General features: G+C 33.9%; 1 protein-coding gene across 3 annotated transcripts in view; it reads right to left on the reverse strand.

Moving 5' to 3' along the window:
- The window catches only part of LOC145241986 (protocadherin gamma-C3-like), a 317,626-nt gene that overhangs the window by 157,453 nt on the left and 141,157 nt on the right, over positions 1 to 19,016 (reverse strand). The window contains exon 1 of one of the 3 annotated variants that reach the window (XM_080104860.1): positions 4,531 to 4,654. The exons of the other annotated variants lie outside the window; for them this stretch is intronic. The gene's annotated coding sequence lies outside the window, so the exon portion shown is untranslated. Of the gene's footprint in view, positions 1 to 4,530; positions 4,655 to 19,016 lie in introns of those variants that run through there. 3 annotated transcript variants of the gene reach the window in all.

Here is a 19,016-nt window from a genome sequence, read left to right on the forward strand (position 1 = left end):
TTAGATGTGGTACCATAAATGGTAGTGTCGTCAGCATAAATGTCTACAAATGATGTAAGGATATGATTTGGAAGATCATTAATGCAGATCAGGAAAAGAGTTGGGCCCAGGATGGATCCCCGAGGGACACCGGCATTAATACTGTGAGCTTCTGATTTTTGCCCCTCAACTACTACTCTTATGAACCTATCAGAAAGAAATGATTTAATAATTGAGAAGACTTTTCCAGCTATACCATAGCTAGCGATCTTATGAAGTAAACCTTTATGCCATACCCTATCAAAGGCTTTAGATATGTCAAGAGCAATTGCCCTAGAAAGATTGCCACCGTCGAGAGATTTGCTAATCCTATGCGATATAACTGTAAGGACATCTGCTGTAGATCTAGCAGAACGGAAACCATATTGAGTGTCACTAAGAAGGTTATTTTTGTTGAGATGTTTGATTACTTCTGTATTTAACACAGATTCTAGCAACTTACTCATGACGCACAGGAGACTTATTGGCCTGTACTGAGAGGGGGATGAGCGATCACCTGAATTCTTAAATACAGGGCATACTGATGAGATTTTCCAGGGAGATGGGAAACTATTCTCCTTAAGACAACGTTTAAACAGTTTTGTAAGTATGGGCGCTAGTTCAGGTTGAAGTTTTTTGAGTACTATAATTGGAATACCATCAGGGCCAGTTGCTTTACTGGAATCAAGGTTTTTGATTAGCTTGGCAACATCACGTACAGAATCAAACTAAGCTGTGAAGCTATTAAGGTTTTGAAGCATTCAATGCACACACATACACTCACACTGAATGCCTAGTGGAGAGAACTTGAATACCTGCTAGATACTGTTCTCGAATGTCTAAGCTCACTCTGTACAGGGACTTTTCAGGATAGCATGATATGAGAATACTTCCCCCTACAAGTAAACTTTGATTAAATATTTAAAATAACAGTATTTGAAACACAAATAAAACCTGATGGATACAGCTACCCTGCATTGGTTTATATGAGGATTGGAGCATCTTCTCTAAGTGATGTTTCTGATAGTAACACCACTAAGCTGGATACTCCACCAGACTAGATGAATTATTGTCCTGAATTCCAGTAAGACGAGGAGAACTCAAAGAAAGAAAGAGATGCTATAATGCAGTTAACTGGTCAGTTAAGGAGGGGAAAATTCTTTTCTCAGCTCCTCTTAATGACTCAACGTTTGAAAGATAAAAGAGAAGAGTAATGGAATATTTGAATAAAGAAAAATAAAAGCAGATGATTTCATCTTTTTTTAATTCTTTAAAATGTACCAGCTTCCTCTTGGCAGCTTAACTAAATAGGTTCAACCCAGTGTCCCAGGATGAAAGTATTTGATAGAATGTGCCATCACGTGTATTATTTATTCTGTCACTGTGTCATTCACATTGAAATTTAAGTCACACGATTTAACCATACGAAAATACATTTAAAGAAAATAGTGATAAAACTACAAATAATTTAAAAAAATATATCAGCGTTTAGTAATTTTTTTTTTTTCAAGGGAGTCACCCCTTATCAAGGCTCAGAGGCCAATCGAGGATAAGAGTTAATGAGTGCACGCTGATTAGTGGGACCACAATGCAGTAATCGTTAGTAGTAGTAATAGTTATAATCATGTTTGACACACCGATTCCCACTGGATCACAGAAGTTAAGCAACGTTGAACCTGGTCAGTACTAAATGGGTGACCATTTGGGATTTCTAGGTGTTGTATATACTCTCTGCCTATCTCGGCATTGTTTTCAGTCGTCCTGGATTTCTCTGGACTCAAACAGTGCCGATTAAGGAGAGGTGTGGTTAGGGATTGCACAAGCCTTGCCTCAAAGTTACACACACAGCTGTCCCTACATTACATGCGCAACTGCCTCTATAGGAGGTATCTTTTGTCTTTCAAGACTGAATGGAGGCATCGACATTGAGTAATAGTTAGTTGTGGAAATTGGGTATAATTTAATTATTTAAGCGAACGGCTCAACAAAAACGTGTTTATATTGAACTTGAAAATGACTATATTGTAGTCAAATGGAAAGCAGGCCAGCAGAACAGAGTTCCACAGGCGGGCAGTTCTAGGAAAGATGCTTTGTTCAATGAATTTGCATTTAGATTTCGGCACAGATAGGGAGTGGGAGGAATTGTTGATAGTGGTTGTAGCTAGACGAGTGCTTTTGTTTGTGAAAGTTTGGCACAGAACTCGAATGTTTGTTTGTTGTTGTCGACCTGATGGACTTGAAGCACTTACCAGAAGGCAATAAATAAAGCAAATGATCCCTAAGTATACTTTCTGTTCTTCTGGGGCAACAGCAATTTACAACTTCCTTCAATGAATACTGGCAATTATTTTTTAGCTGTATTAATAATACTTCAGTCCATTCAGAAAAGTAAACTGTGCGACATACCTTTGAACTCCTTGACCCTGGTAAACCCATTTTTCTTATTTAGGTACGACATGATAATTTTTATTTAGGTACGACATGACAGTTTTTATTTAGGTACGACATGACAATTTTTATTTAGGTATATGAAAATTTTTATTTAGGTACGACATGACAATTTTTATTTTTCTGTTATTTCACCCCAAACAAAGCATTAAATTTGAGTAATTCTCTGAGTTTTCGTGATTAAAACAAAAAAATACAGTGCTTTGTTTGCATATAGTAATATCCTAGGGGAGGATTTGTGGTGAATCAGAAGTATAGGCGACTTGAAGTCGGCAGCAAACAGTGTCAGATAAAAAATTCGCATTATACTCAATTAATTTTTTTGTATAAGATAATAAATAAAATTTTTATTCTTTCACTGTTTTGAAAATTTGTTTTTAGTATTAAAAATATGTTATCTTAGTAAATATATTTATTGATATCTTTTCTTTTTTTAGTGCTCGACTGAACTCCAATCTATAAATTTCACAAAAAACACTCAACTAGTTACAACCACTATAAACGATTTCTCCCACTCTCTATCTGTGCCTTAATCTAAATGCAGACCCTATGAACAAAATTTCTTTCACAGAACTGCCCGTATGTAGAACCCTATTCTGCTATCTTGCTTCCTGGCTGAATACAACATGTTAGCCTTCAAATCCAATGTAAACAAGTTCTTGAGCCGTCTGCATAAATAATCAAATTCTACCCAATTTAAACCATTAATGATTACAACACTATCACCTTTACATTCATTAACCCATATCCTCGAGTGGCCTTCGGGCCTTGATGAGTGGTGATTCCCAAGTAAAAAATAAATAAATAAAAGAATAAGGATTACAGTGGCAAATATATTCTGGAGTAAAATGGAGGTTAGCCATTTATCAAAAAAGGAGGGGAGAACTCAATAGAGAATATTTTATCTATGAAAGAGGATAAAAACTTTTCCCACTTCTTTTATGACTAATAAAAAATGAAATATTGGTAAGGACTGTTTATTAAAAATTAATCAAATCAGTTGAAAATAATTTAAAAAATGCTTTTACAACACGTGACGTGGCCATGACTGATGAAAAAAACACATTTAATTCAATTATCATAACATATATAGTCCTTGAAAACATCAAGCACTGTATGTAAATCTGAAATTTTATTTTGTTCCCAGCCCCATAAATGAATTAATAATTTTATTTAATAATGGTACTATCTGTGCAAATACGAGCATCCATCAAAAAACACCATTATACATCATTATATATATATATATATATATATACGAGTATATATACAAGTAGGCCACTCGGCGTTGCCCGGTTGTAAAATATGCTTAAATATGATATCTTAATTTATGCAGATTTCATATTATGCAGATTATTATTATTATAGAGCCAAATCTCTATTGATTATAATATTGTATCCAATATATAGTAGTTATTTCAAAAGCAAATATATATATATATATATATATATATATATATATATATATATACATATGATTTGGGTGCCATCAGTTAGAATCGAAACCAAAGCATTTAGCGCTCCAGCCTTAATCATTACTGTTTGAGCTATCATCAGACAGATAAATAGTTAAAAATGAATCGACTTTATGTATAAATGTATATTTGTGCATGCACAGATGAGCACTAAGCTAACATCGCCTGCCAAGTTAAATTTTTTTTTTAATTTTGACCCCCTTAACAGCTATTTTTACCAGCTAAACACCAAATCGAATTTGCTCCATAGGTGCAAATCCCTTAGACCAAAAATTGACAGAAGTTTGTAGAGACCGTTCCTCAGACAGAGTAGGTCATTTTTATATATATATATATATATATATATATATATATATATATATATATATATATATATAGAGAGAGAGAGAGAGAGAGAGAGAGAGACAGACAGACAGACAGACAGACAGACAGACAGACGGAAAAATAGTATTGGATAAGTTTTTATTTAATAGATTTAAATGAAGTCTCATGATCATTTTAATATTAATATTGAGATGAATTTACTTATATTGTTTTTTGTCGTTTTTTTTTTTTTTTTCATTTGAGCAATGTTGCGTGCAGTCCTTACCTGTGAGTGTACTTCACGTTTATATGTCAAAATTGATCTAAGAATGTTGGCCTTCCCCACCATCCAATCCGAATCGGGTCTGATGCTCCATCTTGTAAGATATAAGAACTATCCTCTTTATACTGTCTCTATATAATCCTGTGCTAGATTTAGACATAAGCTTCACAATCTACAGCTTAGGGCCTCGTAAGCCACCATAGTCTGAAGAAGATTTCAGATTAGCTTTTATACCGATTTTCAAGTGCTGAATAAACAGAAATGCAGTACCAGAAAGATTTGGTGTTCATTTTGCTATTAAATCACTTAAAAGCATGCATTCTCGAGTCTTGTGAGACCAGGTGAGGTGGGGATTGGCCTAATGGATACGAGTACGGCTTATGGAATTGGCTATGCTGACTATAAATCCTTTCAGGTTTATTTTCATTATTTGTGCACCAATACAATCGGTTAATTAGTAAACCAGGAATTTTATTCCGGTTATACATAATACATAATACATAGCCACTTGTCTTCAATTAATCATACACAATGAATCCTTTTCAGTCAGTTCTTTTTCAAGAGAAAAAAAAAACGTACTGGTATGCTATGGGTCTTTTACTGCAATTCTGTATTCAATACCATATAATTCACATTAATATACTGGTTTCCGTTAGATCACTGAAGTTAAGCAATGTTGAATGGGTGACCATTTGGGAATTCCAGGTGCTGTATGTGCTCTCCGCTTATCTTAGCATTGTTTCCAGTCGTTTAGCCCTTCTTCTTGTCACTGACCTCAAACAGTGCCGATTCAGGAGAGGGGTGGTTGTGTATTGTGCAACCCTTGCCTCACAATTACAGGGGGTATCCATTGTATCCTGAGACAGAATGGAGTCATTGTATATTCAATAATTCAGAAAGAGTAGACAAGATTTTCATTGTGCCTTCAGCATCAAAAAACCCCAAAGTGTTGATATGCCACGAAACAAATGAAATGAGTTTTGGATTAGCTTTTATGACGTCATGATTAAAAATGTCAAAATTAAGTAAAGTCATTCCAACTCATACAATGACTTGCAAAAAAATGGCCACGCCAAAAAAAACGACTCTCCCTGTAGAAAACTGCCCAGTTGAGGGTGAAGGTATTAATGTTTTTAGCCAATTTTTCGATATTTGTCGTCCGAAGGGTCGAACTTCAAAATGATACCAATTTCGTGAAAATCCGTCGCCTCTGTCGAAAGTTTTAGGCATACATACATACATACATACATACATTTAAACAGACAGGTGAGATTTATATTATAGATGATCCATGTCAAAGGTTGACAAGCTATATTAATTGGCTTAATTAAAATTCACGTAAATTAATTATGCAAATGATATAATACATGAGTGACCAATGCACGTCTGGAAATAGTTTACAATTGTTATTTCAATTATTTAAAATTGTAAACTTTTATTTGTGTTGATAACATTCTGGAAGCCCAGAGTGCTAGACTATACCTGTAATACACTCGGTAGTTTTGGTTAAATTATCCAAACATAATAATTTTGGAAAAAGTCGTTTAATTTATAAACTTTGAACGATCAGAGGTGAATCTGAAGGGTGCAGAATAGTTGGGTTTTTTTAGAGTAATAAAACTTTTAAGTCTTGTCAGCTTAGAAGCTTGACAGATTATTTCTGATTGGCTAACCAATTAAGGAAATGGAGGTAGAACTTTTGTCCATTCCCACACACCCGAGTTTTCCACTAACCCTGGATATCTGATTTAATGAGATTAGTCATGTTATGTAAGAGCATTTTTTCAATGAAAGAAATGTTATGAAATGAAAAAAGAATTTTTGAATGAATTTAAACAAAGAAAGATGTGAGAATTAGGATTTTGTAATAACATATTTAGTTAGGGAATCAATTAAGCTAATTACACTTTATTTAAGTAATAAAAATATCGTCACTGGCGACCCAACTGACCTGTTTGAACATTAAATGGCGCCAAGAGGATTGATATCCCATAAAATAAATAAACTCAACCAGATTTATAAAAGTTAGAATGTCTGTGTAAAAACACTTCTCAACCTATATACTCAACGAATTCTTCATCTACAGACTTAAAATTTGATATATAGTATTCAGACATGCGGAAAACTTTTCAATCGGTTTTCATCTGAAAAAAAAAAAAACGACTACTAACTGGTCAAAATTAAAAAATTGGTACGTGGGGGTCATCGGATTTTTATCTGTTTGTCAACTCTTTCACAAAATTTGAAAACACTTTTTGAAGATCCTAGAAAGCTGGTCTAATGATTATCGTACTTAACTAACTGTCTTTGAATTTTGGTCTTGATCTCAGCTCGAGTATTTTTTTTTTATTTACAAGAAATGAACTGTTTGGAAAAAAAAATAAAACTCGTATAGACATGTCTCGGTTTCTTTCCGTTATTTTTTTTTTACTTTATTTTTTTTTTAAAGGAATTTAATGTTACGTTTAATACCGGACAACGCCGGGTACATCTTCTAGTTTAAAAAAAGAAGAGGTGTTTGACAGTCTAAAACTTTCAAACTACTTATTCTGATACAAGAATTTAGCATGAGCCCCATAAAAACTATATATAGTTTAGGTCAGAGATGGATTTAGGCATAAGCAAAAACGGGCAACATTATTCCGGCATTATTTTACGTAAAGTAATCCTGCACATTCTCGTGGATATAAGAATATTTATTTAAAACAAAAAAAAAGGTGACAGAGCATTATCAAAATAGCGATGTCATGTCAGAATTAGGCATGAGATCAAAGAAAAAGGATGTCACAACTTGCATGGGCATTAAGTAGATTCAACATGAGGTTTTATACTCCTTTTTCTGGTGGAAATGTGTAAATGATATAATGGATGCCGACATGGACTATGGAATCGACTAAGCTGAATTCATATTCTATCAGATCTGTTGGATTCACTTAAGCAATGATAACATTTGAGAAAGGCATGAACGCAACATTCCCGTCTTACAATAGTGATTTTTTCTGAGCATTAAATACAAAAAAGAAAACAAAGTAGTTCCTATTGTATTTCAACATTAATTAACCCCCCAAAAAGATGATATATTATGAAATAAATATTTTAATGAAATAAAGGAAGCAACTTTTATCTCTTATTCTGGATTGCATATATCTATATATATATTGGATGCATATATCTATATATCTATAAAAGTGAACCTGTCTGTGTGTGTCTGTCTGTGTACATTTCCCTACGCAATAACTTTGTCAATTTTAAGTCTACAGACTAGAAATTGGATATACAGATTTGGGAAAAAATCTATGTGATCCGTTTTCGATCAGAAATTTGGCTGTTAAGGGGTCAAAGTTCAACGATTTCACTTTTGAGAACTCTACCGAACTCCTCCGACAATTTTGGATCTAAGCACTTGAAATTTTAGATATAGGTTTAGAAATGGATCTAACTAAATAACTTGATTTGAGCCCAAAACAATAAATGCTAAGGGGTCATAATAGGGGTCAAAGTTAAAAAAAATTGACCGCTTTTTTTGTTTTTTTTTGTTGCTCAGCATACACCTCCAAACACCCGGGCAACGCTGGGCACCCATGCTAGTATATATATATATATATATATATATATATATATATATATATATATATATATATATGACCTTGTTTCTCTGTGAACAGAGTGGTTTCCGTCAATTTTTGGTCTACAGACTTAAAACTTGATTTATAGGGGATTTTGACACGCGGAACACATTCTATTCAGGTTTTAGCTGATAAAATTAGCTGCTAATGAGTCAAAACTGAAACAAATTGGAACTTGGTTGACATATGTTCATTAAACATGTTATTTCTAAACATGCACAAATGTACATTAATATCTTTCTTTGATCTTGGCCTTATGGCTGGGAGCAAAGTGTAGTATCTGTTCTGATACTACACTTCGCCTTTTCTGTCTACGACCAGTGAAGGAAAAATCCTTCTAGACTGAGGTAATTTTTATTTTTGTTCCTATCCAGAGTGCCCCTATTTGGGAAGCTGGATTTTCCCCACATTAAAAACCGACCTTGTGTCTAACTCTGCCCTCGTGGGGAGGCAAGTAAATAGGAACGTTATTTTTTTTTAAGTTTTTATATGCGTATGGATTAGCTCAAATTGTAACGAATAATGCTGGAAAGCTATATGTTTTAGTTTCGATTCTAGCTGATGGCACCCAAGTCTAAATATATATATATTTAAATTTTTGAAATCACTATTCTATATTCGTACAATATAATAATCAATACAAAATCGTACAATATAATGATAAATACAAAATCTGCATAATTTAAATATCATATTTAAGCATGTTTTCCAACTGAGCTACGTCAGGCGGCCTGTTAGTATATATATGTAAGTGCTGACTATCGTTTGGGAGGTCAAGGTTCAATCCTAGCTTGAGGTAGTTGCTTGTCTTGCCATACTGATGAGATACAGCCAAACAGTATTGTTTGTGGATGACATATATATATATATTTACTAAGTATCGATAATCGAAAAATCTGATTAAATAAGGAACAATCTGATTTCGACCATAGTTAACACCCTTATACAGCCTAACATCACGTTGAGAAGTTTTATCCCCACACAAGTAGAAGGGCCCAGCATATAAAATCAACAGTAGTTTTTGATAAGACTAGGTCGCATTCAAAATGAATGTTTCTGTTGAGAACGCAATTGAACCATGATGCTTGACTTTTGTATTTTAAACTTTAATTCAAGCCATTATATAAAAATAAGTTTATAAAAACGGTTGTAGGTTCTCTATAATTTCTTGCGGACCAAGTCATTGCAGGGAAACTTCCTTCCTGGTGCACAATGGTGAGTTCTCAACTAGAGCAGGCAATCAATCGATTTGATTGAAAAATGGTCGATTTCACCGATTCTGATGACAATAAAAGTATTGGAAGTGTGGAATATTTGTTGATCCTCATTCAATCCTTGGCAACGTCGGGTCTCCCTGTTAATCTATAATATAAATCTCACCTGTCTGTCTAAATATATATATTATGTATTTATGTATGTATGTTAGTATGTCTGCCTAAAACTTTCGACAGAGGTGACGGATTTTCACGAGATCGGTATCCTTTTGAAGCTCGGATGACAAATATCAAAGCATTGGCTAAAAACATTAATTCCTTCACCCTCAACTGGGATCTTTTCTACTGGGAGGGGTCGCTTTTTTTTTTTGCCGATATTTTTGAAAGTCATCCCCTCTTTTCGATTGACTAGCCTTAATGTGAACATTTGTCAATTCCGGCTTGGTGGTGGGCGCAACAGCAAAGACGTCACGTTTTTTTTGTTTTTTTTTTCTTGTTCTTTTCCTCCTTCTCAGTACGGGTTCGAGCCTTTCATTCCTACTACCACTTTTTTTTTTTTCAACACGCACCTCCAAACACCCAGGCAACGCCGTGCACCCAGGCTAGTATACATATATATATATATATATATATATATATATATATATATATATGTGTGTGTGTGTGTGTGTTTCTTCACGCCTACAAATTCTTGATCTTCCAGTGAAGCACTAATATTTTATTGGCTGCCTTTTAGTCATATGCCAACTGAAACACTTTTCAGGCATGAAATTAATCATCTGATCTAATTTTTAATCAGAAATTCTTTTAGGCAGTTCAACTTTTCTTGGTCTGCTGATTGGGTTTATTTGAGCGAAGCATGATTTCTGCTAACTTTGAAGGATCAGTTGACTAGCCATGTTTTAGATCCATTATTGTTTCTTCCATAAGAGTTGGCATCCCCCGTCCCCCCTACTTGTCAGTATCAACTCTGCATGATTTGAAAGCACCCATGAATGAGACCATCTTCAAATCAGAATTTGCAGAAAGTAACTTTTCTTCACATCGGAGATCATGTATCATGGCAAGTAAAATGAAATATTTACGTTTTTGCAAAAAGAGACATTTTACTTTCTATGCAACATCTATGTAACATCTATGTAACACCTATGCAACATCTATGTAACATCTATGTAACATCTATGTAACATCTATGCAACATCTATGTAACATCTATGTAAAATCTATGCAACATCTATGTAACACCTATGCAGCATCTATGTAACATCTATGTAACATCTATGTAACATGTATGCAACATCTATGTAACATCTATGCAACATCTATGTAACACCTATGCAGCATCTATGTAACATCTATGTAACATCTATGTAACATGTATGCAACATCTATGTAACATCTATGTAACATCTATGTAACACCTATGTAACATCTATGCAACATCTATGTAACATCTATGTAACATCTATGTTTCGAAAGTTTAGCATTAATGATTTTCATTTTTTCGATAATTCAGAATACTATTTTCATCTTCGTTGTTTTATTTTTATTTTTTAATATTTTTAAAAATTTTTAGTACACTTTGAGATGAGGCTTCATAATTTGTGTTTTCAGTTTTTTTTTTTGTTTTTTTTTGCAAACTGTTATCTTCATCTTCATAGTTGTTATTGTTTCACCATGTTTCAGCCAACTCATCCTCCAACCTTCTTCAGGTGAATAACTGCAACAGAATAGGAATGCTGAGTCTTGTAACTGTATCCTTAATAATTACTGCCTTCCATAGTTGTTGTTGTCTCAACATGTTTTGGTCAGCTAATCCTCTGGCCTTCTTTGGGTAGGATTGAAACCACTACCTTCAGACAATGCTCACCTAGAACCATAGACATTCAACGTCTCTATCGACTACGCCATGGACTCATTCCAGGTAAACATTGTCTGAAGATAGCAGTTTCAATCCTACCCAAAACAAGCCAGAAAATTAGTTAGCCAAAACGTGATAAGACAACAACTATGGAAGGCAGTAATTACTGGAGATACAGTTACAAGAATCAGCCTTCCTATCCCATCGCAGTTAACCACCTGAAGAAGGTCAGAGGATGAGTTGGCCGAAATGTGGTGAAACAACAATAAAGATGAGGATAACAGTCCTTAAAAAATGAATGCATATATTTTTTGGTCTTCGTTGTTATTCTCACAATATTTCAGTTAATGCAACCTCCGACATTCTTCAAGTGCATCTTTTTGAACTCAGAACTTTATAAGCAATTTCGAATTGAACCTTTAATTTAATCCACAGGGGTAGTTTGTTTTCGTTTCGTCTGCCACTATTAATGTTAATTAGTGTTTTATTTATTAGTTATGGTCCACTATATGGAATGTTGGCGTAGATTGTTACTAAAAATTGATTATCACACAGTGCTTTTATCCGTTGCACTATATATTTATGCATGAATTCCTGAATTGGAATAGATGCATTTGAATAGAATTTGTCTTTATCTTTATTTCTCATAAATTGATCCACAAACCTTTCAAATAATTTATTTAAATTTCGCTTATAGTTTTAATTTTATTAAAATAAAAACAAGCCATATCAAATTGCAAACATAACCTCGAAAATATTAGCCAAGTTTAATTATTTTCCTCCCTCTAAATTGACCATTTAAATGTTATAGTATATATTTCTTGTGGCCTTTTCGTCTTACTAGATTCCAGGACAAGAATTCTTCTAGTCTGGTGAAGTATCCAGTTTTATGCTGTTACTTGAAGTAATATCACTTGATGAAGGTGCACTATTCATCGTAAAGGCCAGTGTGGGTGAGTCATAACAGAGATCTTATTTGGGTTGTGAATATCATGTGTTTTTGAATATTTAGTCAGGGTTTACTTGTAGAGTAAAGTATCCTCATGCCAGATTGCCCTGACAAACCCTTGTACAGAGAGACCTTAGATACTCGAGGATAGTGTCTAGTAGGCATTCAAGTTCTCTGTGTATAAATAAAATGTCTAAAGTAGATATTGCAAAGATTATGTTTATGGTTTAGTTTCTCCAGGAATGGAAGAGACTCATAATTATCCCTAACTACCACAAGTTCATCAGTTGATTGACTGCTGGAACCGTACAATTCGCTATTGGATATACACATTCGTTCATAGGTCATAATTGATTCTTTAGAATCTGAAGAAAATCCAGAAAACAGAGGATTCTCTTATTCGTTGTTAGTGTAATCCAAGGTACAATAATCTCAAAATCTTATAACTTAATTATCTCTAGTATTATGGATATAATAAAATGAGAGGATAAATTTTCAGGCAGTCAGGATTAATTCTTTATAGTCAATCTATGTGTTCCAACATAGATTGGGGAGCAAAGATTGGTGAAATGTCTACTGATGTAGACTATGGAACTGTGTATGCTAAGTTAAAATCCTATTAGATCCATTGTGTTTAATGATTAGGGCTATGACAACAGAATAGTTTTTTCATTGATCTGACTCTTGAGTATATATCTGACACAGACACAGTTAATCAACAACATGAGTCTATATGAAAGCGTATCAGATATCAACGGATACACACTTGAGAGTCAAAACAAAGAAAAGAATATGCTGTTGTCCTAGCCTTATTAATGATAATGTTGGGAAACGTATGAACCAACAGATCCTCAATTATCTATTGGTAAATAGTGAAGTATATTCACCATGAATCGTTTACAATAGGCTTTAGTATTAAATGACCCAAAACATGGTCCATATGTTGTAAGATGAAATCGGGTTCAAATTCAGTTGAACCATATGCATTCAGTTGCACTAAAATATCACAGTGTGAATTATGGACACCCGTTCATTGTTATCAATAGAATTATGGTCAAAAGAACAATACATGCATATTAACCGATGTGAAACGTTTTCAACATTGTGTTTTAACATTGAAAAACACCAAAACGATCGCTATAAAAAAGAAGAGACAATTTTATTGTTTTGTTATCGGATAACCCAAAGAAGTGTTCATATACCATTAGATTTGCGAGACAAAACTAAACCAAATTAAACTACCGGAATAGCCATTTTTGTTTGATTTTTTTTTATCCATTTTACTAAAAGCACATCAAAGAAATAAAATCCAACAGAAACTTTTTTTTAATCTTAATAACGACATCTGCAAGTCGAGATTCGATTTTATAGTTTTAAACTTTAAAAGTCTTTCCCTTATTTTTCTTAAATATTGAAAGTCATAACTTAAAATAGTGTGTTGTGGTCCCTGGTCTTGGTAAAAGACATATTGGATGACGATAGCGTCTTTGGATTTTGCCAAAAACAACATCAGTATTAAATATAAACTGTGTATAAAAGTTATGTGTTAGTCATTTATGTAAACACATGTTTGGTGAAGAAAGTTGAGTTATTAATCACAAAGCTTTGAAATATGTATGAAAATATGTTCATAGTGTTAAATGTGTGCATATAAGCAATATACATGAGTATTTGGCAGCTTGGCATTATGTATGTGCGTGCGTTGGTTTACCTTGTTCTTGTTGATACATTTATAGCTATGAGTAGCAGTTTGTTTTTGCTTGCCTGACTAGCCCTAGTATGCAATGATGTGTGTGAAACATAAAGCAAGCCGATACGTGAATCATAGAGTCCTTTTACTTTCTCCAGCTAAAGGCATGTAGAGGGATATTGAAAAGACGTTCTGGTGTTTTGTTTAAAGTGCAGCCGTCTTGAGAATTCTGGAGCAAACTGATTTTGTTGACCAGATCGTTTAGGAGTTTCTGAGTTTGTACTGGCTTATTACTTTCACATATATGTGTTATTTTTGGGTTTGAAACAATTTTTATTGGTTGAAAATACTTTGAGTTCACATGTTCATGTGAAAATTTAGGAAGTGACGAAAACGGTGTATCTGAATAAACTGGAGAAAGAAAGAGGGTAACTTATTCAAGATATTTACTTTTTAGCATTAGTGATTCCACTACAGTAGTCTCCTTTCAATAATTTTCCATGCATTGTATTTCTCAATAATGTAACTTGAAACCAATGACTCAAAGCTAGCACTGATTTCTGTATGAATTTGGCTCTACAAAGAAAGCATTAACAATATAGATAAGGTGAATCACACAATTGTTTAAGTATTTGCACAGCCACAAATGTTTCCATCAGTAATAAAATTATATTGGTTTATAGTGCAAGACAGATGATCCCTTTTTTTATTCATAAATCATCACAATCATCGCTTCCGTTCAGTTTTGAAAGACAATAAATACCCTGTGGAAGGATATGTGTCAATACTACCTATATATTTTTGTATATTGTCCGTCTAATGGTCATGTCAACGTGTGTATAACATTTAAAGGGCTGCTCACCAGACATACGCAGATTGCAAAACATTGAAAGGGACAATACATTCTCATCCGATAGGTTCCATTCAGCCGGTTCTTGGTTCACGTATAATAATGATGCAAGGGTTGGCTAATCTCTAACTACATCTCTCCTGAATCGACACTGCTTGAGTCCTGTGGCATGGAAATGTCCAGGACGACTGAAAACAATGCCAAGATAAGTGGAGAACACATACATGTGGAATTCACTGGACTATTCCTTCTAATTCAAGGCATCCGTGCTTCAGTGATGATTTATCCAAGGGGATGAACACTTCACATGAATGTACCAATACAACTGATTCGTCCATAGAGGTTATCTTAAGGAGGAATCTGTTACGCTGGTATGGACATGTGAAGTGCACATCTTCACGGCTAAATCATTACAGAAGCACACATGTCTTGAATCACAGAAAGGTTAGCCAAGGAAAACTTGGAATCAAGCGACTGGGCAAGATTGTACAGAATGGTGTTTAAAGACCGTTGACCCACTGAATCATGTGAACTGTCTGACTACTGATCAATGGAAAAGTGATGTTTACTGAGTATATATATATATATATAAAGACAAACATATTTTCCTGTATCTATAAATATTTGGGATGTGAAGTTGTGGTGGATATCGCCGTGGACTGATAATCTTGAGTGCCAAGTTCAAATTCTGACAATTCTATAGCATCGTTGCGTTTCTGAATTTTTAAGATGAGGATTTGTTATTTATATTATTTGGATAAATCAGGCTATTGTTCTCATCTTGAGTGTCATTTTCACAACGTTTCGGTCGATGTAACCTCCGACCTTCTTCAAGTGTATCTTGTCGAACTCGAGAATGTTTCTGTCGAACTTAGAAATTTGGACAGAATTTCAAACGTGAACAAGCGTGAAGTAAATAAAGGGTTCTGTTCGAAATTCCGTCCAAATTCCCAAGAAACGTCCCAGAGTTTGACGAGATACATCTGAAGAAAGTCGGAGGTTACATTGATCGAAATATTGCGAAAATGACACTCAAGATAAGAACAGTAGTCGGAACAATCCAAATACTATGAATCTAAGCATCACTTTCATTGTGGATGTTAGCAAGCATCACGTGGTCTATCTTGTAAATATCAGTTTCTAAAAAGAATTGGGGAAACGAACAACAGCAACAACAAAAACGTCTGATTTTTATGAAATTATTTTTTAGACAAATTTTGATTGTGGTAAAACTGCTCATTTGAAAAATGTAGGCATTTTTATTTTAATCATTACGTTAATCTGTGTAAATAAAACAGTACTAGTATGTGTGTCTATGTGTAAATATTGAACCGATAAACTTTTAAAATACTGGTCACATAGCACTGAAATAAACAGGAAATAGTAATCACACACCAATATTAAATCTTCCTTACCTATCTCTCGATAGCTACATCGGTAGGAGACGCGGCTTAAAGGCTAAATGTTTTGGTCTCAATTCTAGCTGAAAGCACCCAAGTCATTTTTTAACTTTTGAAATAAGTATTATATATTAGGTATAATATAATATTCAACAGCGAATTAGCTCTGTAATAATAAATACGAAATATGCATGAATTAAAATATAGTTAAGCGTATTTACAACCAGGCAAAGGTGAGCGCCCCCTACTAATTAATAATAATATCTTATGTCCTTTAAAAGAGGAATTGAAAATCGTTCATATCACAGGAAAGGCTGATGTTATTTGAAGATGGAAGCCATTGCTATCTTATTCATAAAGCTGATTCTGTTAAAGCGAAGAAGCCCAACAAAAGAAATACCTATGAACCATTTAGTTCTCTTTTGGTATTAAATCGTAAAATATGGATATAACAAATGCTGAAATAAATTTATAACAATCCTCTTTGCTATGAGAAACACATTTTTTTTATTATTGCATCTTTACCCCGAACAAGGAACAGTGCCACTTTGATGTAGGGGGCTTCTATCTGGGACATGATTTGTAGGAGTACTAAGTAGGGAGTTGAGCAGCAAGATGTTTGCTTACATTACACTTAAACTTCTGCATGTCAGTACAGTCACGAAAGCAGGAACCCGGAAGGGAATTCCAAAGTGTAGCAGTTCTAGGGAAGAAACTATTAAAGTAGAAGGCTTTCTTACATCTAGGGATCTCTACTGTGTAGGGGTGGGATTTTGCTGATTGTCAGATTTATTGGGGTATTTCTGTCGAGGTGGCACAAGAGCTTGTAGTTCGTTGGAACATCCACCATTAACATACTTGTAAAACAGGCAGAGGGATGTAGCATTTCGTCGATGGGGCAGCAACTGAAGTGCAGGACCTATTACATTCAGGTGCATTAAATAATATTGTAATAAATTGGATGAAAGAAGAGTGTGTGAAGAGATGCAAAGATGGATTAGACAGTATTAAACAGAGACATAAAGAATTTTCATAGATTATAAATATCTTGCGGGTAAACGTCCAAGGGTAAATTATCTAGTGTCAATAATCACAGTAAAAAATTACCTCAAGCCTATATATCTATTATATACACTAAATGCGAAATAATCAACGTTTGTTTCCATAAAGTTTTTTTTTTCTTATCACACAAAATGCATGCTAAAATATACTTATTTCTGGGATTGAGTTATGCTGAAAAAAAATTATTTTGTTCTAATAAGTTATAATTTCTAAGTGACTGAAAAAGTCACACATCTTTTTCTTGTGTATTTTTTTTTTTTTACTCTTCTCACTTTCAATCATTCTCCGATATTTCTTGATAGCTCTGTGACCATTTTATTATTTTTTTTCAGCATGGCCATCTAACACGTATATGTCAAAATAACAAGTCTCTTTATTTATATAAAAGAAAAATAAAGTATAATACACTTCTCTATGTAATGATAATAATCAGAAGAATATAGACGCAAAGAGACTTATTTTTAGTCATGCTAAAAGAATGACTTGAAAGATTATGTATTTTCGAATGGAATTAAAATAAATAGTGATTGTAACCCAACAGGTCACAGGTACATTTAGTATTTTAATATCTCTATCTCTACAATTATATAAATGCAACTTTGTCTGTGTGTGTGTGAGTTCGTTTCTTATAGACTCCGAAACGGCTGAACAGATTTTCTTTAAAATTTACAGAACTTTAGTGTATAAATCTAGGAATGATCTTAGTAAAGTTTTGTCTCAGAATACCCCCGATAATTACCGATAATCGAAACCGTTATTTTAATTTATCTATCATCGGTAAAACCATTTTTCCTTGTCGTCGCTTAGCAACAATCATAGAACAATGGGCCGTGAAAATTCTACTGTTAGTAAGTTGACAGCGTGTTTTTCTTCTTTTTTTTTTTTTTTTTGCATGAGGTGATTTGTAGGTTCAACTCCGCACATGAATTTCTTAATTTTTTTTCATTAACTACAAAAAATTTTATAAAACTGGAAAATTTACGTGTTTTTTGTTTTTTTTTTGTTTTTTTGTTTTTTTTTTGTTTTGGTTTTTGCATGACGTAGTCTGTAGGTTCAAACCCCGCACGTAAATTTTTTAATGTTTTTTTTTTTTCATTAACTAGAAAGAAGTTTATATAAAATAATTTTATAAAAGAAACAGTAGGTTCCCCAGGATGCAATGTAGAATAACATATATTTTGGACTAAGTTACTGCATGGAGGCATGTGAAGCTTCTTCCCGGGTGATTTCACGGATTTCGATAACAATAAAAATATATGAGTGTGAAATATTCGTTGATCATCATTCAACCCCAGGCAACGTCGTGTCTCCCTGTTTGTATTGTATAAAATGAGAGCATGGCATTTTAGGGTGTGGTTGTGGGATTAAATAAATGTTACATTGTGTTAATATGGAACTGATGATGGTGTTACATATGTTACAGACATTTACAGAAATGCTCAAGAATTATGTGTCAGTGTCTTGGAACGTTCCACCTACGGCGAAAATGAGATCGTCCAAGGGCTAGAAAAAGATGAAGCCAGAGTTGTTCAGAAAGTAACTGCCAAGGTTGCTTTGGTAGTGTCAGGTTATGTCAATGGAGTTGCTTGGAATCATGTCGGGTCGTGTTGATGGAATTGCTCAGAATTTTGTCGGCTAATGTCGACGAAACTGTTCATATTATGTAGGGTTGTGTCGACAGAATTGTTCAGGACCATGCCAGGTCATGCCAATGATGTTGTCCGTGTTGAGTCTTGTAGATTTGAAAGTGTTCAGTTTACGTTTGTTATTCAGTTGATTTGATATTGTCGCAGTCGTACTGCCACGTGCGCTAACAATGTTTTTCTATTTTGGTCCC

The sequence above is a fragment of the Euprymna scolopes genome, chromosome 21, assembly GCF_053919585.1.
Source record: "Euprymna scolopes isolate OS-2025 chromosome 21, ASM5391958v1, whole genome shotgun sequence".
In the NCBI taxonomy this organism is placed as follows: Eukaryota; Metazoa; Mollusca; class Cephalopoda; order Sepiida; family Sepiolidae; genus Euprymna; species Euprymna scolopes.